We start from the raw sequence: 22,294 nt of genomic DNA on the forward strand, positions 1-22,294 counted from the left end.
AAAGCCTAGTCACTGACCTGGCCAGATTCCCTGTCCTCCCCAAAATCCTGGGGAGAAACGGGCAGAGTTCTGCGCCCTGCGCCCTCTTTCGCGTCCCTAACGCGCTCCCAACGCGCCCTACAGCCCTGGTCGGGCACAGCGCTGGTCGGGCTCATACCACTGGGGCCTCTGCCGAGGAAGAGCCCCGGAAGCCTAGGGCCAGGCCTATTGCACAGGCATCTTAGACCAGGCCATTCCGGGATTGCTGTGTTTCACGTCCTGCCCTTCAACACTCCTGGGAGGGCTTTCCCTGAGAACCCTCATGTCTCTGCCCTCCCAGGAGGCTGTGGTTCTATGCAAAATAGGGGGTGCACCACGGGCCGTCCCCTTTCCTCTCTCTCGCCAATATCTTTCACCAAAGCTGAGCCCTGCAGGTAAATGTATCTATCTGGCTGAGGGGCCAGTGAGGGCCTTTGCCTGCAGTCTTACAAGCCAGAGTGCAGAGAAGGCAGCAACTCTGGGACCGGGACTCTGCTCAAAGACATATCTAACATGCCACAGTGGAGCTGAGATGGGCAAGACACGTGTCTCACAGGCTGGCAGCACACCAAGACAGTGGCAGGAAACTATGCTAACAAGGAAAGAGAAAAGTCACGTATCTCGTGGCCTTCCCACCATTAGACAGTAGTCTGCGCAAGAAAACATCCAACAGTGACAGGACAACCAAGCAAATGACAAACGCCGTGCTGAATAAAGTCATCTTACATGACATTTCGTACAAAGGCCCAGATCATGGGGATGATAGCGCAGCAGAAGCAGCAAGTATCAGAGCCACCGAACCTGGGGTGAGTTACACGAGGAGAAAGGGCGACATGGGGACAGGGGCTATGGGCTCAGGGAACAGCTACCACAATGCAACCTCGGGTGTGGGGATGCCACTCATTGCGGGTACTGCCCTGGGATTTCCTTTTAGAAAGAATCGCTGGTTAAAGTGTAGAGCACAAAAAACCCAACTCCTCGATTACACTATTAGATAACATCCTTTAACTGCCCCACCCACCCTGTGTGAGTCTCACCCACTTCCCGCCTGCTCCCTCTAGTCTGAGAGTTGTATCTCCACAAAAAACACACAGTGGGGCTCAATGAGCTGCTCATGTCTGACATGGACACCTAAGCAGTGCTGGATTCACAACCTGAAAGCCTGCAAAGGAAAGTGTGCCCGGCAGAAGATAAGCTGCCTGGCAACTCAGAACCTTCTTCTAAGAGAAGTAAGACATGTCACAATGGAGTCTAAGCCTACCTGTCTTATGCCAGGACCTTAGAGCTGCAGGCAGGAGCACAAAGGTAAAAACATATATTGAGTCCCAACACGCTCACTGCGGAGGTTGGTCTCTGTGGCGCAATCGGTTAGCGCGTTCGGCTGTTAACCGAAAGGTTGGTGGTTCAAGCCCACCCAGGGACGTATGCTTTTGCCTACATCAAGTCCTGAATTAAAACACAGCTGTCTGGCTTTGCTCTTAGAGCTCTCGCTTTGCCTGCGTGACATGCTCTATCTCAACATTTCTATCTTCTCTCATCTCTTCACCTCTAGTCATTTCCACCAATAGGACTGGAAACGGGACATCAAGTCCTGAATTAAAACACAGCTGTCTGGCTTTGCTCTTAGAGCTCTCGCTTTGCCTGCGTGAGATGCTCTATCTCAACATTTCTATCTTCTCTCATCTCTTCACCTCTAGTCATTTCCACCAATAGGACTGGAAACGGGACACCAAGCCTTCTACTTTAACCACAGGCGTACTGAGGGCCAATAAAAGGCACAGAAGCATTTCTTGATCCGGGGCTGAGAACTGCATGCACAGGGACCTCGTGGCGCAATGGTAGCGCGTCTGACTCCAGATCAGAAGGTTGTGTGTTCAAATCACGGCAGGGTCACTCTTTGTCATTTTTTTCCCCACCAAGTCTATATCTCTGACTTCTAAAGCAAAGCCAAAAGAAGGGCGCTTTGCATTGGCCGGGAATCGAACCCGGGCCTCCCGCGTGGCAGGCGAGAATTCTACCACTGAACCACCAATGCTTCACTTACATAGCTTGAGCAGACAGCCCTGCCGTAGACAGTAGTGACGAGGCCCATGCATTCGCATGGGACACCTATGAACAAAGTTTGCATGGCAAGCCTTGGACTGCCAAACGTTCACATGCTGATGGCAGGAATCAGATGCAGGAGACTGAAACTATGAATGTTTCTGCTTTTGCTAAGGACAGTGGTTTGGGGCCAGTATTGTGCTTGACAGAGCACGACATCAGCCTGCTCTCTGGCTGCTCCCGGGAGAAGTGGCTGACAGAAAGCACCCTCCAGACCACCAGCAATCTTGTGTTTCACAACATGCCACTGTCACTGGACTTTCCTTCTGGGAAAGCCTAGTCACTGACCTGGCCAGATTCCCTGTCCTCCCCAAAATCCTGGGGAGAAACGGGCAGAGTTCTGCGCCCTGCGCCCTCTTTCGCGTCCCTAAGGCGCTCCCAACGCGCCCTACAGCCCTGGTCGGGCACAGCCCTGGTCGGGCTCATACCACTGGGGCCTCTGCCGAGGAAGAGCCCCGGAAGCCTAGGGCCAGGCCTATTGCACAGGCATCTTAGACCAGGCCATTCCGGGATTGCTGTGTTTCACGTCCTGCCCTTCAACACTCCTGGGAGGGCTTTCCCTGAGAACCCTCATGTCTCTGCCCTCCCAGGAGGCTGTGGTTCTATGCAAAATAGGGGGTGCACCACGGGCCGTCCCCTTTCCTCTCTCTCGCCAATATCTTTCACCAAAGCTGAGCCCTGCAGGTAAATGTATCTATCTGGCTGAGGGGCCAGGGAGGGCCTTTGCCTGCAGTCTTATAAGCCAGAGTGCAGAGAAGGCAGCAACTCTGGGACCGGGACTCTGCTCAAAGACATATCTAACATGCCACAGTGGAGCTGAGATGGGCAAGACACGTGTCTCACAGGCTGGCAGCACACCAAGACAGTGGCAGGAAACTATGCTAACAAGGAAAGAGAAAAGTCACGTGTCTCGTGGCCTTCCCACCATTAGACAGTAGTCTGCGCAAGAAAACATCCAACAGTGACAGGACAACCAAGCAAATGACAAACGCCGTGCTGAATAAAGTCATCTTACATGACATTTCGTACAAAGGCCCAGATCATGGGGATGATCGCGCAGCAGAAGCAGCAAGTATCAGAGCCACCGAACCTGGGGTGAGTTACACGAGGAGAAAGGGCGACATGGGGACAGGGGCTATGGGCTCAGGGAACAGCTACCACAATGCAACCTCGGGTGTGGGGATGCCACTCATTGCGGGTACTGCCCTGGGATTTCCTTTTAGAAAGAATCGCTGGTTAAAGTGTAGTGCACAAAAAAACCAACTCCTCGATTACACTATTAGATAACATCCTTTAACTGCCCCACCCACCCTATGTGAGTCTCACCCACTTCCCGCCTGCTCCCTCTAGTCTGAGAGTTGTATCTCCACAAAAAACACACAGTGGGGCTCAATGAGCTGCTCATGTCTGACATGGACACCTAAGCAGTGCTGGATTCACAACCTGAAAGCCTGCAAAGGAAAGTGTGCCCGGCAGAAGATAAGCTGCCTGGCAACTCAGAACCTTCTTCTAAGAGAAGTAAGACATGTCACAATGGAGTCTAAGCCTACCTGTCTTATGCCAGGACCTTAGAGCTGCAGGCAGGAGCACAAAGGTAAAAACATATATTGAGTCCCAACACACTCACTGCGGTGGTTGGTCTCTGTGGCGCAATCGGTTAGCGTGTTCGGCTGTTAACCGAAAGGTTGGTGGTTCAAGCCCACCCAGGGACGTATGCTTTTGCCTACATCAAGTCCTGAATTAAAACACAGCTGTCTGGCTTTGCTCTTAGAGCTCTCGCTTTGCCTGCGTGACATGCTCTATCTCAACATTTCTATCTTCTCTCATCTCTTCACCTCTAGTCATTTCCACCAATAGGACTGGAAACGGGACATCAGATGCAGGAGACTGAAACTATGAATGTTTCTGCTTTTGCTAAGGACAGTGGTTTGGGGCCAGTGTTGTGCTTGACAGAGCACGACATCAGCCTGCTCTCTGGCTGCTCCCGGGAGAAGTGGCTGACAGAAAGCACCCTCCAGACCACCAGCAATCTTGTGTTTCACAACATGCCACTGTCACTGGACTTTCCTTCTGGGAAAGCCTAGTCACTGACCTGGCCAGATTCCCTGTCCTCCCCAAAATCCTGGGGAGAAACGGGCAGAGTTCTGCGCCCTGCGCCCTCTTTCGCGTCCCTAACGCGCTCCCAACGCGCCCTACAGCCCTGGTCGGGCACAGCCCTGGTCGGGCTCATACCACTGGGGCCTCTGCAGAGGAAGAGCCCCGGAAGCCTAGGGCCAGGCCTATTGCACAGGCATCTTAGACCAGGCCATTCTGGGATTGCTGTGTTTCACGTCCTGCCCTTCAACACTCCTGGGAGGGCTTTCCCTGAGAACCCTCATGTCTCTGCCCTCCCAGGAGGCTGTGGTTCTATGCAAAATAGGGGGTGCACCACGGGCCGTCCCCTTTCCTCTCTCTCGCCAATATCTTTCACCAAAGCTGAGCCCTGCAGGTAAATGTATCTATCTGGCTGAGGGGCCAGGGAGGGCCTTTGCCTGCAGTCTTACAAGCCAGAGTGCAGAGAAGGCAGCAGCTCTGGGACCGGGACTCTGCTCAAAGACATATCTAACATGCCACAGTGGAGCTGAGATGGGCAAGACACGTGTCTCACAGGCTGGCAGCACACCAAGACAGTGGCAGGAAACTATGCTAACAAGGAAAGAGAAAAGTCACGTGTCTCGTGGCCTTCCCACCATTAGACAGTAGTCTGCGCAAGAAAACATCCAACAGTGACAGGACAACCAAGCAAATGACAAACGCCGTGCTGAATAAAGTCATCTTACATGACATTTCGTACAAAGGCCCAGATCATGGGGATGATCGCGCAGCAGAAGCAGCAAGTATCAGAGCCACCGAACCTGGGGTGAGTTACACGAGGAGAAAGGGCGACATGGGGACAGGGGCTAGGGGCTCAGGGAACAGCTACCACAATGCAACCTCGGGTGTGGGGATGCCACTCATTGCGGGTACTGCCCTGGGATTTCCTTTTAGAAAGAATCGCTGGTTAAAGTGTAGAGCACAAAAAACCCAACTCCTCGATTACACTATTAGATAACATCCTTTAACTGCCCCACCCACCCTGTGTGAGTCTCACCCACTTCCCGCCTGCTCCCTCTAGTCTGAGAGTTGTATCTCCACAAAAAACACACAGTGGGGCTCAATGAGCTGCTCATGTCTGACATGGACACCTAAGCAGTGCTGGATTCACAACCTGAAAGCCTGCAAAGGAAAGTGTGCCCGGCAGAAGATAAGCTGCCTGGCAACTCAGAACCTTCTTCTAAGAGAAGTAAGGCATGTCACAATGGAGTCTAAGCCTACCTGTCTTATGCCAGGACCTTAGAGCTGCAGGCAGGAGCACAAAGGTAAAAACATATATTGAGTCCCAACACGCTCACTGTGGTGGTTGGTCTCTGTGGCGCAATCGGTTAGCGCGTTCGGCTGTTAACCGAAAGGTTGGTGGTTCAAGCCTACCCAGGGACGCATACTTTTGCCTACATCAAGTCCTGAATTAAAACACAGCTGTCTGGCTTTGCTCTTAGAGCTCTCGCTTTGCCTGCGTGACATGCTCTATCTCAACATTTCTATCTTCTCTCATCTCTTCACCTCTAGTCATTTCCACCAATAGGACTGCAAACGGGACACCAAGCCTTCTACTTTAACCACAGGCGTACTGAGGGCCAATAAAAGGCACAGAAGCATTTCTTGATCCGGGCTGAGAACTGCATGCACAGGGACCTCGTGGCGCAACGGTAGCGCGTCTGACTCCAGATCAGAAGGTTGCGTGTTCAAATAACGTCGGGGTCACTCTTTGACATTTTTTTCCCCACCAAGTCTATATCTCTGACTTCTAAAGCAAAGCCAAAAGAAGGGTGCTTTGCATTGGCTGGGAATCGAACCCGGGCCTCACGCGTGGCAGGCGAGAATTCTACCACTGAACCACCAATGCTTCACTTACATAGGCTGAGCATAGAGCCCTGCCGTAGACAGTAGTGATGAGGCCCATGCATTCGCATGGGACACCTATGAACAAAGTTTGCATGGCAAGCCTTGGACTGCCAAACGTTCACATGCTGATGGCAGGAATCAGATGCAGGAGACTGAAACTATGAATGTTTCTGCTTTTGCTAAGGACAGTGGTTTGGGGCCAGTGTTGTGCTTGACAGAGCACAACATCAGCCTGCTCTCTGGCTGCTCCCGGGAGAAGTGGCTGACAGAAAGCACCCTCCAGACCACCAGCAATCTTGTGTTTCACAACATGCCACTGTCACTGGACTTTCCTTCTGGGAAAGCCTAGTCACTGACCTGGCCAGATTCCCTGTCCTCCCCAAAATCCTGGGGAGAAACGGGCAGAGTTCTGCGCCCTGCGCCCTCTTTCGCGTCCCTAACGCGCTCCCAACGTGCCCTACAGCCCTGGTCGGGCTCATACCACTGGGGCCTCTGCCTAGGAAGAGCCCCGGAAGCCTAGGGCCAGGCCTATTGCACAGGCATCTTAGACCAGGCCATTCCGGGATTGCTGTGTTTCACGTCCTGCCCTTCAACACTCCTGGGAGGGCTTTCCCTGAGAACCCTCATGTCTCTGCCCTCCCAGGAGGCTGTGGTTCTATGCAAAATAGGGGGTGCACCACGGGCCGTCCCCTTTCCTCTCTCTCGCCAATATCTTTCACCAAAGCTGAGCCCTGCAGGTAAATGTATCTATCTGGCTGAGGGGCCAGGGAGGGCCTTTGCCTGCAGTCTTACAAGCCAGAGTGCAGAGAAGGCAGCAGCTCTGGGACCGGGACTCTGCTCAAAGACATATCTAACATGCCACAGTGGAGCTGAGATGGGCAAGACACGTGTCTCACAGGCTGGCAGCACACCAAGACAGTGGCAGGAAACTATGCTAACAAGGAAAGAGAAAAGTCACGTGTCTCGTGGCCTTCCCACCATTAGACAGTAGTCTGCGCAAGAAAACATCCAACAGTGACAGGACAACCAAGCAAATGACAAACGCCGTGCTGAATAAAGTCATCTTACATGACATTTCGTACAAAGGCCCAGATCATGGGGATGATCGCGCAGCAGAAGCAGCAAGTATCAGAGCCACCGAACCTGGGGTGAGTTACACGAGGAGAAAGGGCGACATGGGGACAGGGGCTAGGGGCTCAGGGAACAGCTACCACAATGCAACCTCGGGTGTGGGGATGCCACTCATTGCGGGTACTGCCCTGGGATTTCCTTTTAGAAAGAATCGCTGGTTAAAGTGTAGTGCACAAAAAACCCAACTCCTCGATTACACTATTAGATAACATCCTTTAACTGCCCCACCCACCCTGTGTGAGTCTCACCCACTTCCCGCCTGCTCCCTCTAGTCTGAGAGTTGTATCTCCACAAAAAACACACAGTGGGGCTCAATGAGCTGCTCATGTCTGACATGGACACCTAAGCAGTGCTGGATTCACAACCTGAAAGCCTGCAAAGGAAAGTGTGCCCGGCAGAAGATAAGCTGCCTGGCAACTCAGAACCTTCTTCTAAGAGAAGTAAGGCATGTCACAATGGAGTCTAAGCCTACCTGTCTTATGCCAGGACCTTAGAGCTGCAGGCAGGAGCACAAAGGTAAAAACATATATTGAGTCCCAACACGCTCACTCCGGTGGTTGGTCTCTGTGGCGCAATCGGTTAGCGCGTTCGGCTGTTAACCGAAAGGTTGGTGGTTCAAGCCTACCCAGGGACGTATGCTTTTGCCTACATCAAGTCCTGAATTAAAACACAGCTGTCTGGCTTTGCTCTTAGAGCTCTCGCTTTGCCTGCGTGACATGCTCTATCTCAACATTTCTATCTTCTCTCATCTCTTCACCTCTAGTCATTTCCACCAATAGGACTGCAAACGGGACACCAAGCCTTCTACTTTAACCACAGGCGTACTGAGGGCCAATAAAAGGCACAGAAGCATTTCTTGATCCGGGGCTGAGAACTGCATGCACAGGGACCTCGTGGCGCAACGGTAGCGCGTCTGACTCCAGATCAGAAGGTTGCGTGTTCAAATCACGTCGGGGTCACTCTTTGACATTTTTTTCCCCACCAAGTCTATATCTCTGACTTCTAAAGCAAAGCCAAAAGAAGGGTGCTTTGCATTGGCCGGGAATCGAACCCGGGCCTCCCGCGTGGCAGGCGAGAATTCTACCACTGAACCACCAATGCTTCACTTACATAGGCTGAGCAGAGAGCCCTGCCGTAGACAGTAGTGATGAGGCCCATGCATTCGCATGGGACACCTATGAACAAAGTTTGCATGGCAAGCCTTGGACTGCCAAACGTTCACATGCTGATGGCAGGAATCAGATGCAGGAGACTGAAACTATGAATGTTTCTGCTTTTGCTAAGGACAGTGGTTTGGGGCCAGTGTTGTGCTTGACAGAGCACAACATCAGCCTGCTCTCTGGCTGCTCCCGGGAGAAGTGGCTGACAGAAAGCACCCTCCAGACCACCAGCAATCTTGTGTTTCACAACATGCCACTGTCACTGGAATTTCCTTCTGGGAAAGCCTAGTCACTGACCTGGCCAGATTCTCTGTCCTCCCCAAAATCCTGGGGAGAAACGGGCAGAGTTCTGCGCCCTGCGCCCTCTTTCGCGTCCCTAACGCGCTCCCAACGTGCCCTACAGCCCTGGTCGGGCTCATACCACTGGGGCCTCTGCCGAGGAAGAGCCCCGGAAGCCTAGGGCCAGGCCTATTGCACAGGCATCTTAGACCAGGCCATTCCGGGATTGCTGTGTTTCACGTCCTGCCCTTCAACACTCCTGGGAGGGCTTTCCCTGAGAACCCTCATGTCTCTGCCCTCCCAGGAGGCTGTGGTTCTATGCAAAATAGGGGGTGCACCACGGGCCGTCCCCTTTCCTCTCTCTCGCCAATATCTTTCACCAAAGCTGAGCCCTGCAGGTAAATGTATCTATCTGGCTGAGGGGCCAGGGAGGGCCTTTGCCTGCAGTCTTACAAGCCAGAGTGCAGAGAAGGCAGCAGCTCTGGGACCGGGACTCTGCTCAAAGACATATCTAACATGCCACAGTGGAGCTGAGATGGGCAAGACACGTGTCTCACAGGCAGGCAGCACAACAAGACAGTGGCAGGAAACTATGCTAACAAGGAAAGAGAAAAGTCACATGTCTCGTGGCCTTCCCACCATTAGACAGTAGTCTGCGCAAGAAAACATCCAACAGTGACAGGACAACCAAGCAAATGACAAACGCTGTGCTGAATAAAGTCATCTTACATGACATTTCGTACAAAGGCCCAGATCATGGGGATGATCGCGAAGAAGCAGCAAGTATCAGAGCCACCGAACCTGAGGTGAGTTACACGAGGAGAAAGGGCGACATGGGGACAGGGGCTAGGGGCTCAGGGAACAGCTACCACAATGCAACCTCGGGTGTGGGGATGCCACTCATTGCGGGTACTGCCCTGGGATTTCCTTTTAGAAAGAATCGCTGGTTAAAGTGTAGTGCACAAAAAACCCAACTCCTCGATTACACTATTAGATAACATCCTTTAACTGCCCCACCCACCCTGTGTGAGTCTCACCCACTTCCCGCCTGCTCCCTCTAGTCTGAGAGTTGTATCTCCACAAAAAACACACAGTGGGGCTCAATGAGCTGCTCATGTCTGACATGGACACCTAAGCAGTGCTGGATTCACAACCTGAAAGCCTGCAAAGGAAAGTGTGCCCGGCAGAAGATAAGCTGCCTGGCAACTCAGAACCTTCTTCTAAGAGAAGTAAGACATGTCACAATGGAGTCTAAGCCTACCTGTCTTATGCCAGGACCTTAGAGCTGCAGGCAGGAGCACAAAGGTAAAAACATATATTGAGTCCCAACAATCTCACTGAGGTGGTTGGTCTCTGTGGCGCAATCGGTTAGCGCGTTCGGCTGTTAACCGAAAGGTTGGTGGTTCAAGCCCACCCAGGGACGTATGCTTTTGCCTACATCAAGTCCTGAATTAAAACACAGCTGTCTGGCTTTGCTCTTAGAGCTCTCACTTTGCCTGCGTGACATGCTCTATCTCAACATTTCTATCTTCTCTCATCTCTTCACCTCTAGTCATTTCCACCAATAGGACTGGAAACGGGCCACCATGCCTTCTACTTTAACCACAGGCGTACTGAGGGCCAATAAAAGGCACAGAAGCATTTCTTGATCCGGGGCTGAGAACTGCATGCACAGGGACCTCGTGGCGCAACGGTAGCGCGTCTGACTCCAGATCAGAAGGTTGCGTGTTCAAATCACGTCGGTGTCACTCTTTGACATTTTTTTCCCATCCAAGTCTATATCTCTGACTTCTAAAGCAAAGCCAAAAGAAGGGCGCTTTGCATTGGCCGGGAATCGAACCCGGGCCTCCCGCGTGGCAGGCGAGAATTCTACCACTGAACCACCAATGCTTCACTTACATAAGCTGAGCAGAGAGCCCTGCCGTAGACAGTAGTGATGAGGCCCATGCATTCGCATGGGACACCTATGAACAAAGTTTGCATGGCAAGCCTTGGACTGCCAAACGTTCACATGCTGATGGCAGGAATCAGATGCAGGAGACTGAAACTATGAATGTTTCTGCTTTTGCTAAGGACAGTGGTTTGGGGCCAGTGTTGTGCTTGACAGAGCACAACATCAGCCTGTTCTCTGGCTGCTCCCGGGAGAAGTGGCTGACAGAAAGCACCCTCCAGACCACCAGCAATCTTGTGTTTCACAACATGCCACTGTCACTGGACTTTCCTTCTGGGAAAGCCTAGTCACTGACCTGGCCAGATTCCCTGTCCTCCCCAAAATCCTGGGGAGAAACGGGCAGAGTTCTGCGCCCTGCGCCCTCTTTCGCGTCCCTAACGCGCTCCCAACGCGCCCTACAGCCCTGGTTGGGGTCATACCACTGGGGCCTCTGCCGAGGAAGAGCCCCGGAAGCCTAGGGCCAGGCCTATTGCACAGGCATCTTAGACCAGGCCATTCCGGGATTGCTGTGTTTCACGTCCTGCCCTTCAACACTCCTGGGAGGGCTTTCCCTGAGAACCCTCATGTCTCTGCCCTCCCAGGAGGCTGTGGTTCTATGCAAAATAGGGGGTGCACCACGGGCCGTCCCCTTTCCTCTCTCTCGCCAATATCTTTCACCAAAGCTGAGCCCTGCAGGTAAATGTATCTATCTGGCTGAGGGGCCAGGGAGGGCCTTTGCCTGCAGTCTTACAAGCCAGAGTGCAGAGAAGGCAGCAGCTCTGGGACCGGGACTCTGCTCAAAGACATATCTAACATGCCACAGTGGAGCTGAGATGGGCAAGACACGTGTCTCACAGGCTGGCAGCACACCAAGACAGTGGCAGGAAACTATGCTAACAAGGAAAGAGAAAAGTCACGTGTCTCGTGGCCTTCCCACCATTAGACAGTAGTCTGCGCAAGAAAACATCCAACAGTGACAGGACAACCAAGCAAATGACAAACGCCGTGCTGAATAAAGTCATCTTACATGACATTTCGTACAAAGGCCCAGATCATGGGGATGATCGCGCAGCAGAAGCAGCAAGTATCAGAGCCACCGAACTTGGGGTGAGTTACACGAGGAGAAAGGGCGACATGGGGACAGGGGCTATGGGCTCAGGGAACAGCTACCACAATGCAACCTCGGGTGTGGGGATGCCACTCATTGCGGGTACTGCCCTGGGATTTCCTTTTAGAAAGAATCGCTGGTTAAAGTGTAGTGCACAAAAAACCCAACTCCTCGATTACACTATTAGATAACATCCTTTAACTGCCCCACCCACCCTGTGTGAGTCTCACCCACTTCCCGCCTGCTCCCTCTAGTCTGAGAGTTGTATCTCCACAAAAAACACACAGTGGGGCTCAATGAGCTGCTCATGTCTGACATGGACACCTAAGCAGTGCTGGATTCACAACCTGAAAGCCTGCAAAGGAAAGTGTGCCCGGCAGAAGATAAGCTGCCTGGCAACTCAGAACCTTCTTCTAAGAGAAGTAAGACATGTCACAATGGAGTCTAAGCCTACCTGTCTTATGCCAGGACCTTAGAGCTGCAGGCAGGAGCACAAAGGTAAAAACATATATTGAGTCCCAACACGCTCACAGCGGTGGTTGGTCTCTGTGGCGCAATCGGTTAGCGCGTTCGGCTGTTAACCGCAAGGTTGGTGGTTCAAGCCAACCAAGGGACGTATGCTTTTGCCTACATCAAGTCCTGAATTAAAACACAGCTGTCTGGCTTTGCTCTTAGAGCTCTCGCTTTGCCTGCGTGACATGCTCTATCTCAACATTTCTATCTTCTCTCATCTCTTCACCTCTAGTCATTTCCACCAATAGGACTGGAAACGGGCCACCATGCCTTCTACTTTAACCACAGGCGTACTGAGGGCCAATAAAAGGCACAGAAGCATTTCTTGATCCGGGGCTGAGAACTGCATGCACAGGGACCTCGTGGCGCAACGGTAGCGCGTCTGACTCTAGATCAGAAAGTTGCGTGTTCAAATCACGTCGGGGTCACTCTTTGACATTTTTTTCCCCATCAAGTATACATCTCTGACTTCTAAAGCAAAGCCAAAAGAAGGGCGCTTTGCATTGGCCGGGAATCGAACCCGGGCCTCCCGCGTGGCAGGCGAGAATTCTACCACTGAACCACCAATGCTTCACTTACATAGGCTGAGCAGAGAGCCCTGCCGTAGACAGTAGTGATGAGGCCCATGCATTCGCATGGGACACCTATGAACAAAGTTTGCATGGCAAGCCTTGGACTGCCAAACGTTCACATGCTGATGGCAGGAATCAGATGCAGGAGACTGAAACTATGAATGTTTCTGCTTTTGCTAAGGACAGTGGTTTGGGGCCAGTGTTGTGCTTGACAGAGCACGACATCAGCCTGCTCTCTGGCTGCTCCCGGGAGAAGTGGCTGACAGAAAGCACCCTCCAGACCACCAGCAATCTTGTGTTTCACAACATGCCACTGTCACTGGACTTTCCTTCTGGGAAAGCCTAGTCACTGACCTGGCCAGATTCCCTGTCCTCCCCAAAATCCTGGGGAGAAACGGGCAGAGTTCTGCGCCCTGCGCCCTCTTTCGCGTCCCTAACGCGCTCCCAACGCGCCCTACAGCCCTGGTCGGGCTCATACCACTGGGGCCTCTGCCGAGGAAGAGCCCCGGAAGCCTAGGGCCAGGCCTATTGCACAGGCATCTTAGACCAGGCCATTCCGGGATTGCTGTGTTTCACGTCCTGCCCTTCAACACTCCTGGGAGGGCTTTCCCTGAGAACCCTCATGTCTCTGCCCTCCCAGGAGGCTATGGTTCTATGCAAAATAGGGGGTGCACCACGGGCCGTCCCCTTTCCTCTCTCTCGCCAATATCTTTCACCAAAGCTGAGCCCTGCAGGTAAATGTATCTATCTGGCTGAGGGGCCAGGGAGGGCCTTTGCCTGCAGTCTTACAAGCCAGAGTGCAGAGAAGGCAGCAGCTCTGGGACCGGGACTCTGCTCAAAGACATATCTAACATGCCACAGTGGAGCTGAGATGGGCAAGACACGTGTCTCACAGGCTGGCAGCACACCAAGACAGTGGCAGGAAACTATGCTAACAAGGAAAGAGAAAAGTCACGTGTCTCGTGGCCTTCCCACCATTAGACAGTAGTCTGCGCAAGAAAACATCCAACAGTGACAGGACAACCAAGCAAATGACAAACGCCGTGCTGAATAAAGTCATCTTACATGACATTTCGTACAAAGGCCCAGATCATGGGGATGATCGCGCAGCAGAAGCAGCAAGTATCAGAGCCACCGAACCTGGGGTGAGTTACACGAGGAGAAAGGGCGACATGGGGACAGGGGCTATGGGCTCAGGGAACAGCTACCACAATGCAACCTCGGGTGTGGGGATGCCACTCATTGCGGGTACTGCCCTGGGATTTCCTTTTAGAAAGAATCGCTGGTTAAAGTGTAGTGCACAAAAAACCCAACTCCTCGATTACACTATTAGATAACATCCTTTAACTGCCCCACCCACCCTGTGTGAGTCTCACCCACTTCCCGCCTGCTCCCTCTAGTCTGAGAGTTGTATCTCCACAAAAAACACACAGTGGGGCTCAATGAGCTGCTCATGTCTGACATGGACACCTAAGCAGTGCTGGATTCACAACCTGAAAGCCTGCAAAGGAAAGTGTGCCCGGCAGAAGATAAGCTGCCTGGCAACTCAGAACCTTCTTCTAAGAGAAGTAAGACATGTCACAATGGAGTCTAAGCCTACCTGTCTTATGCCAGGACCTTAGAGCTGCAGGCAGGAGCACAAAGGTAAAAACATATATTGAGTCCCAACACGCTCACTGCGTTGGTTGGTCTCTGTGGCGCAATCGGTTAGTGCGTTCGGCTGTTAACCGAAAGGTTGGTGTTTCAAGCCCACCCAGGGACGTATGCTTTTGCCTACATCAAGTCCTGAATTAAAACACAGCTGTCTGGCTTTGCTCTTAGAGCTCTCACTTTGCCTGCGTGACATGCTCTATCTCAACATTTCTATCTTCTCTCATCTCTTCACCTCTAGTCATTTCCACGAATAGGACTGGAAACGGGCCACCATGCCTTCTACTTTAACCACAGGCGTACTGAGGGCCAATAAAAGGCACAGAAGCATTTCTTGATCCGGGGCTGAAAACTGCATGCACAGGGACCTCGTGGCGCAACGGTAGCGCGTCTGACTCCAGATCAGAAGGTTGCGTGTTCAAATCACGTCGGTGTCACTCTTTGACATTTTTTTCCCCACCAACTCTATATCTCTGACTTCTAAAGCAAAGCCAAAAGAAGGGCGCTTTGCCTTGGCCGGGAATCGAACCCGGGCCTCCCGCGCAGCAGGCGAGAATTCTACCACTGAACCACCAATGCTTCACTTACATAGGCTGAGCAGAGAGCCCTGCCGTAGACAGTAGTGATGAGGCCCATGCATTCGCATGGGACACCTATGAACAAAGTTTGCATGGCAAGCCTTGGACTGCCAAACGTTCACATGCTGATGGCAGGAATCAGATGCAGGAGACTGAAACTATGAATGTTTCTGCTTTTGCTAAGGACAGTGGTTTGGGGCCAGTGTTGTGCTTGACAGAGCACAACATCAGCCTGCTCTCTGGCTGCTCCCGGGAGAAGTGGCTGACAGAAAGCACCCTCCAGACCACCAGCAATCTTGTGTTTCACAACATGCCACTGTCACTGGACTTTCCTTCTGGGAAAGCCTAGTCACTGACCTGGCCAGATTCCCTGTCCTCCCCAAAATCCTGGGGAGAAACGGGCAGAGTTCTGCGCCCTGCGCCCTCTTTCGCGTCCCTAACGCGCTCCCAACGCGCCGTACAGCCCTGGTCGGGCTCATACCACTGGGGCCTCTGCCGAGGAAGAGCCCCGGAAGCCTAGGGCCAGGCCTATTGCACAGGCATCTTAGACCAGGCCATTCCGGGATTGCTGTGTTTCACGTCCTGCCCTTCAACACTCCTGGGAGGGCTTTCCCTGAGAACCCTCATGTCTCTGCCCTCCCAGGAGGCTGTGGTTCTATGCAAAATAGGGGGTGCACCACGGGCCGTCCCCTTTCCTCTCTCTCGCCAATATCTTTCACCAAAGCTGAGCCCTGCAGGTAAATGTATCTATCTGGCTGAGGGGCCAGGGAGGGCCTTTGCCTGCAGTCTTACAAGCCAGAGTGCAGAGAAGGCAGCAGCTCTGGGACCGGGACTCTGCTCAAAGACATATCTAACATGCCACAGTGGAGCTGAGATGGGCAAGACACGTGTCTCACAGGCTGGCAGCACACCAAGACAGTGGCAGGAAACTATGCTAACAAGGAAAGAGAAAAGTCACGTGTCTCGTGGCCTTCCCACCATTAGACAGTAGTCTGCGCAAGAAAACATCCAACAGTGACAGGACAACCAAGCAAATGACAAACGCCGTGCTGAATAAAGTCATCTTACATGACATTTCGTACAAAGGCCCAGATCATGGGGATGATCGCGCAGCAGAAGCAGCAAGTATCAGAGCCACCGAACGTGGGGTGAGTTACACGAGGAGAAAGGGCGACATGGGGACAGGGGCTATGGGCTCAGGGAACAGCTACCACAATTCAACCTCGGGTGTGGGGATGCCACTCATTGCGGGTACTGCCCTGGGATTTCCTTTTAGAAAGAATCGCTGGTTAAAGTGTAGTGCACAAAAAACCCAACTCCTCGATTACACTATTAGATAACATCCTTTAACTGCCCCACCCACCCTGTGTGAGTCTCACCCACTTCCCGCCTGCTCCCTCTAGTCTGAGAGTTGTATCTCCACAAAAAACACACAGTGGGGCTCAATGAGCTGCTCATGTCTGACATGGACACCTAAGCAGTGCTGGATTCACAACCTGAAAGCCTGCAAAGGAAAGTGTGCCCGGCAGAAGATAAGCTGCCTGGCAACTCAGAACCTTCTTCTAAGAGAAGTAAGACATGTCACAATGGAGTCTAAGCCTACCTGTCTTATGCCAGGACCTTAGAGCTGCAGGCAGGAGCACAAAGGTAAAAACATATATTGAGTCCCAACACGCTCACTGCGGTGGTTGGTGTCTGTGGCGCAATCGGTTAGTGCGTTCGGCTGTTAACCGAAAGGTTGGTGGTTCAAGCCCACCCAGGGACGTATGCTTTTGCCTACATCAAGTCCTGAATTAAAACACAGCTGTCTGGCTTTGCTCTTAGAGCTCTCGCTTTGCCTGCGTGACATGCTCTATCTCAACATTTCTATCTTCTCTCATCTCTTCACCTCTAGTCATTTCCACCAATAGGACTGCAAACGGGACACCAAGCCTTCTACTTTAACCACAGGCGTACTGAGGGCCAATAAAAGCACAGAAGCATTTCTTGATCCGGGGCTGAGAACTGCATGCACAGGGACCTCGTGGCGCAACGGTAGCGCGTCTGACTCCAGATCAGAAGGTTACGTGTTCAAATCACGTCGGGGTCACTCTTTGACATTTTTTTCCCCACCAAGTCAATATCTCTGACTTCTAAAGCAAAGCCAAAAGAAGGGCGCTTTGCATTGGCCAGGAATCGAACCCAGGCCTCCCGCGTGGCAGGTGAGAATTCTACCACTGAACCACCAATGCTTCACTTACATAGGCTGAGCAGAGAGCCCTGCCGTAGACAGTAGTGATGAGGCCCATGCATTCGCATGGGACACCTATGAACAAAGTTTGCATGGCAAGCCTTGGACTGCCAAACGTTCACATGCTGATGGCAGGAATCAGATGCAGGAGACTGAAACTATGAATGTTTCTGCTTTTGCTAAGGACAGTGGTTTGGGGCCAGTGTTGTGCTTGACAGAGCACAACATCAGCCTGCTCTCTGGCTGCTCCCGGGAGAAGTGACTGACAGAAAGCACCCTCCAGACCACCAGCAATCTTGTGTTTCACAACATGCCACTGTCACTGGACTTTCCTTCTGGGAAAGCCTAGTCACTGACCTGGCCAGATTCCCTGTCCTCCCCAAAATCCTGGGGAGAAACGGGCAGAGTTCTGCGCCCTGCGCCCTCTTTCGCGTCCCTAACGCGCTCCCAACGCGCCCTACAGCCCTGGTCGGGCTCATACCACTGGGGCCTCTGCCGAGGAAGAGCCCCGGAAGCCTAGGGCCAGGCCTATTGCACAGGCATCTTAGACCAGGCCATTCCGGGATTGCTGTGTTTCACGTCCTGCCCTTCAACACTCCTGGGAGGGCTTTCCCTGAGAACCCTCATGTCTCTGCCCTCCCAGGAGGCTGTGGTTCTATGCAAAATAGGGGGTGCACCACGGGCCGTCCCCTTTCCTCTCTCTCGCCAATATCTTTCACCAAAGCTGAGCCCTGCAGGTAAATGTATCTATCTGGCTGAGGGGCCAGGGAGGGCCTTTGCCTGCAGTCTTACAAGCCAGAGTGCAGAGAAGGCAGCAGCTCTGGGACCAGGACTCTGCTCAAAGACATATCTAACATGCCACAGTGGAGCTGAGATGGGCAAGACACGTGTCTCACAGGCTGGCAGCACACCAAGACAGTGGCAGGAAACTATGCTAACAAGGAAAGAGAAAAGTCACGTGTCTCGTGGCCTTCCCACCATTAGACAGTAGTCTGCGCAAGAAAACATCCAACAGTGACAGGACAACCAAGCAAATGACAAACGCCGTGCTGAATAAAGTCATCTAACATGACATTTCGTACAAAGGCCCAGATCATGGGGATGATTGCGCAGCAGAAGCAGCAAGTATCAGAGCCACCGAACCTGGGGTGAGGTACACGAGGAGAAAGGGCGACATGGGGACAGGGGCTAGGGGCTCAGGGAACAGCTACCACAATGCAACCTCGGGTGTGGGGATGCCACTCATTGCGGGTACTGCCCTGGGATTTCCTTTTAGAAAGAATCGCTGGTTAAAGTGTAGTGCACAAAAAACCCAACTCCTCGATTACACTATTAGATAACATCCTTTAACTGCCCCACCCACCCTGTGTGAGTCTCACCCACTTCCCGCCTGCTCCCTCTAGTCTGAGAGTTGTATCTCCACAAAAAACACACAGTGGGGCTCAATGAGCTGCTCATGTCTGACATGGACACCTAAGCAGTGCTGGATTCACAACCTGAAAGCCTGCAAAGGAAAGTGTGCCCGGCAGAAGATAAGCTGCCTGGCAACTTAGAACCTTCTTCTAAGAGAAGTAAGGCATGTCACAATGGAGTCTAAGCCTACCTGTCTTATGCCAGGACCTTAGAGCTGCAGGCAGGAGCACAAAGGTAAAAACATATATTGAGTCCCAACACGCTCACTGCGGTGGTTGGTCTCTGTGGCGCAATCGGTTAGCGCATTCGCCTGTTAACCGAAAGGTTGGTGGTTCAAGCCTACCCAGGGACGTATGCTTTTGCCTACATCAAGTCCTGAACACAGCTGTCTGGCTTTGCTCTTAGAGCTCTCGCTTTGCCTGCGTGACATGCTCTATCTCAACATTTCTATCTTCTCTCATCTCTTCACCTCTAGTCATTTCCACCAATAGGACTGGAAACGGGCCACCAAGCCTTCTACTTTAACCACAGACGTACTGAGGGCCAATAAAAGGCACAGAAGCATTTCTTGATCAGGGGCTGAGAACTGCATGCACAGGGACCTCGTGGCGCAACGGTAGCGCGTCTGACTCCAGATCAGAAGGTTGCGTGTTCAAATCACGTCGGGGTCACTCTTTGACATTTTTTTCCCCACCAAGTCTACATCTCTGACTTCTAAAGCAAAGCCAAAAGAAGGGCGCTTTGCATTGGCCGGGAATCGAACCCGGGCCTCCCGCGTGGCAGGCGAGAATTCTACCACTGAACCACCAATGCTTCACTTACATAGGCTGAGCAGAGAGCCCTGCCGTAGACAGTAGTGATGAGGCCCATGCATTCGCATGGGACACCTATGAACAAAGTTTGCATGGCAAGCCTTGGACTGCCAAACGTTCACATGCTGATGGCAGGAATCAGATGCAGGAGACTGAAACTATGAATGTTTCTGCTTTTGCTAAGGACAGTGGTTTGGGGCCAGTGTTGTGCTTGACAGAGCACGACATCAGCCTGCTCTCTGGCTGCTCCCGGGAGAAGTGGCTGACAGAAAGCACCCTCCAGACCACCAGCAATCTTGTGTTTCACAACATGCCACTGTCACTGGACTTTCCTTCTGGGAAAGCCTAGTCACTGACCTGGCCAGATTCCCTGTCCTCCCCAAAATCCTGGGGAGAAACGGGCAGAGTTCTGCGCCCTGCGCCCTCTTTCGCGTCCCTAACGCGCTCCCAACGCGCCCTACAGCCCTGGTCGGGCTCATACCACTGGGGCCTCTGCCGAGGAAGAGCCCCGGAAGCCTAGGGCCAGGCCTATTGCACAGGCATCTTAGACCAGGCCATTCCGGGATTGCTGTGTTTCACGTCCTGCCCTTCAACACTCCTGGGAGGGCTTTCCCTGAGAACCCTCATGTCTCTGCCCTCCCAGGAGGCTGTGGTTCTATGCAAAATAGGGGGTGCACCACGGGCCGTCCCCTTTCCTCTCTCTCGCCAATATCTTTCACCAAAGCTGAGCCCTGCAGGTAAATGTATCTATCTGGCTGAGGGGCCAGGGAGGGCCTTTGCCTGCAGTCTTACAAGCCAGAGTGCAGAGAAGGCAGCAGCTCTGGGACCGGGACTCTGCTCAAAGACATATCTAACATGCCACAGTGGAGCTGAGATGGGCAAGACACGTGTCTCACAGGCTGGCAGCACACCAAGACAGTGGCAGGAAACTATGCTAACAAGGAAAGAGAAAAGTCACGTGTCTCGTGGCCTTCCCACCATTAGACAGTAGTCTGCGCAAGAAAACATCCAACAGTGACAGGACAACCAAGCAAATGACAAACGCCGTGCTGAATAAAGTCATCTTACATGACATTTCGTACAAAGGCCCAGATCATGGGGATGATCGCGCAGCAGAAGCAGCAAGTATCAGAGCCACCGAACGTGGGGTGAGTTACACGAGGAGAAAGGGCGACATGGGGACAGGGGCTATGGGCTCAGGGAACAGCTACCACAATTCAACCTCGGGTGTGGGGATGCCACTCATTGCGGGTACTGCCCTGGGATTTCCTTTTAGAAAGAATCGCTGGTTAAAGTGTAGTGCACAAAAAACCCAACTCCTCGATTACACTATTAGATAACATCCTTTAACTGCCCCACCCACCCTGTGTGAGTCTCACCCACTTCCCGCCTGCTCCCTCTAGTCTGAGAGTTGTATCTCCACAAAAAACACACAGTGGGGCTCAATGAGCTGCTCATGTCTGACATGGACACCTAAGCAGTGCTGGATTCACAACCTGAAAGCCTGCAAAGGAAAGTGTGCCCGGCAGAAGATAAGCTGCCTGGCAACTCAGAACCTTCTTCTAAGAGAAGTAAGACATGTGACAATGGAGTCTAAGCCTACCTGTCTTATGCCAGGACCTTAGAGCTGCAGGCAGGAGCACAAAGGTAAAAACATATATTGAGTCCCAACACGCTCACTGCGGTGGTTGGTCTCTGTGGCGCAATCGGTTAGCGTGTTCGGCTGTTAACCGAAAGGTTGGTGGTTCAAGCCCACCCAGGGACGTATGCTTTTGCCTACATCAAGTCCTGAATTAAAACACAGCTGTCTGGCTTTGCTCTTAGAGCTCTCGCTTTGCCTGCGTGACATGCTCTATCTCAACATTTCTATCTTCTCTCATCTCTTCACCTCTAGTCATTTCCACCAATAGGACTGGAAACGGGACACCAAGCCTTCTACTTTAACCACAGGCGTACTGAGGGCCAATAAAAGGCACAGAAGCATTTCTTGATCCGGGGCTGAGAACTGCATGCACAGGGACCTCGTGGCGCAACGGTAGCGCGTCTGACTCCAGATCAGAAGATTGCGTGTTCAAATCACGTCTGGGTCACTCTTTGACATTTTTTTCCCCACCAAGTCTATATCTCTGACTTCTAAAGCAAAGCCAAAAGAAGGGCGCTTTGCATTGGCCGGGAATCGAACCCGGGCCTCCCGCGTGGCAGGCGAGAATTCTACCACTGAACCACCAATGCTTCACTTACATAGGCTGAGCAGAGAGCCCTGCCGTAGACAGTAGTGATGAGGCCCATGCATTCGCATGGGACACCTATGAACAAAGTTTGCATGGCAAGCCTTGGACTGCCAAACGTTCACATGCTGATGGCAGGAATCAGATGCAGGAGACTGAAACTATGAATGTTTCTGCTTTTGCTAAGGACAGTGGTTTGGGGCCAGTGTTGTGCTTGACAGAGCACGACATCAGCCTGCTCTCTGGCTGCTCCCGGGAGAAGTGGCTGACAGAAAGCACCCTCCAGACCACCAGCAATCTTGTGTTTCACAACATGCCACTGTCACTGGACTTTCCTTCTGGGAAAGCCTAGTCACTGACCTGGCCAGATTCCCTGTCCTCCCCAAAATCCTGGGGAGAAACGGGCAGAGTTCTGCGCCGTGCGCCCTCTTTCGCGTCCCTAACGCGCTCCCAACGCGCCCTACAGCCCTGGTCGGGCACAGCCCTGGTCGGGCTCATACCACTGGGGCCTCTGCAGAGGAAGAGCCCCGGAAGCCTAGGGCCAGGCCTATTGCACAGGCATCTTAGACCAGGCCATTCTGGGATTGC

The 22,294-nt window shown here is 52.6% G+C and overlaps 10 non-coding genes across 10 annotated transcripts; 3 read left to right on the forward strand and 7 right to left on the reverse strand.

The window, feature by feature from the left end:
- Positions 1 to 1,367: 1,367 nt before the first annotated feature.
- Positions 1,368 to 1,441, forward strand: TRNAN-GUU (transfer RNA asparagine (anticodon GUU)). The gene has a single exon. It is a non-coding gene; the product is annotated as a tRNA-Asn (tRNA).
- Positions 1,442 to 1,982: 541 nt separating this feature from the next.
- TRNAG-GCC (transfer RNA glycine (anticodon GCC)) lies at positions 1,983 to 2,053 on the reverse strand. Its single transcript has one exon. It is a non-coding gene; the product is annotated as a tRNA-Gly (tRNA).
- Positions 2,054 to 8,263: 6,210 nt separating this feature from the next.
- On the reverse strand, positions 8,264 to 8,334 carry TRNAG-GCC (transfer RNA glycine (anticodon GCC)). The gene has a single exon. It is a non-coding gene; the product is annotated as a tRNA-Gly (tRNA).
- A 1,687-nt stretch (positions 8,335 to 10,021) lies between these two features.
- On the forward strand, positions 10,022 to 10,095 carry TRNAN-GUU (transfer RNA asparagine (anticodon GUU)). The gene has a single exon. It is a non-coding gene; the product is annotated as a tRNA-Asn (tRNA).
- Positions 10,096 to 10,491: 396 nt separating this feature from the next.
- On the reverse strand, positions 10,492 to 10,562 carry TRNAG-GCC (transfer RNA glycine (anticodon GCC)). Its single transcript has one exon. It is a non-coding gene; the product is annotated as a tRNA-Gly (tRNA).
- Positions 10,563 to 12,722: 2,160 nt separating this feature from the next.
- Positions 12,723 to 12,793, reverse strand: TRNAG-GCC (transfer RNA glycine (anticodon GCC)). The gene has a single exon. It is a non-coding gene; the product is annotated as a tRNA-Gly (tRNA).
- Positions 12,794 to 14,953: 2,160 nt separating this feature from the next.
- Positions 14,954 to 15,024, reverse strand: TRNAS-GCU (transfer RNA serine (anticodon GCU)). The gene has a single exon. It is a non-coding gene; the product is annotated as a tRNA-Ser (tRNA).
- Positions 15,025 to 17,040: 2,016 nt separating this feature from the next.
- TRNAW-CCA (transfer RNA tryptophan (anticodon CCA)) lies at positions 17,041 to 17,112 on the forward strand. Its single transcript has one exon. It is a non-coding gene; the product is annotated as a tRNA-Trp (tRNA).
- Positions 17,113 to 19,408: 2,296 nt separating this feature from the next.
- Positions 19,409 to 19,479, reverse strand: TRNAG-GCC (transfer RNA glycine (anticodon GCC)). Its single transcript has one exon. It is a non-coding gene; the product is annotated as a tRNA-Gly (tRNA).
- A 2,160-nt stretch (positions 19,480 to 21,639) lies between these two features.
- TRNAG-GCC (transfer RNA glycine (anticodon GCC)) lies at positions 21,640 to 21,710 on the reverse strand. Its single transcript has one exon. It is a non-coding gene; the product is annotated as a tRNA-Gly (tRNA).
- Positions 21,711 to 22,294: the final 584 nt, after the last annotated feature.

This window comes from Pleurodeles waltl, chromosome 4_1 (assembly GCF_031143425.1).
Source record: "Pleurodeles waltl isolate 20211129_DDA chromosome 4_1, aPleWal1.hap1.20221129, whole genome shotgun sequence".
Lineage (NCBI taxonomy): Eukaryota > Metazoa > Chordata > Amphibia > Caudata > Salamandridae > Pleurodeles > Pleurodeles waltl.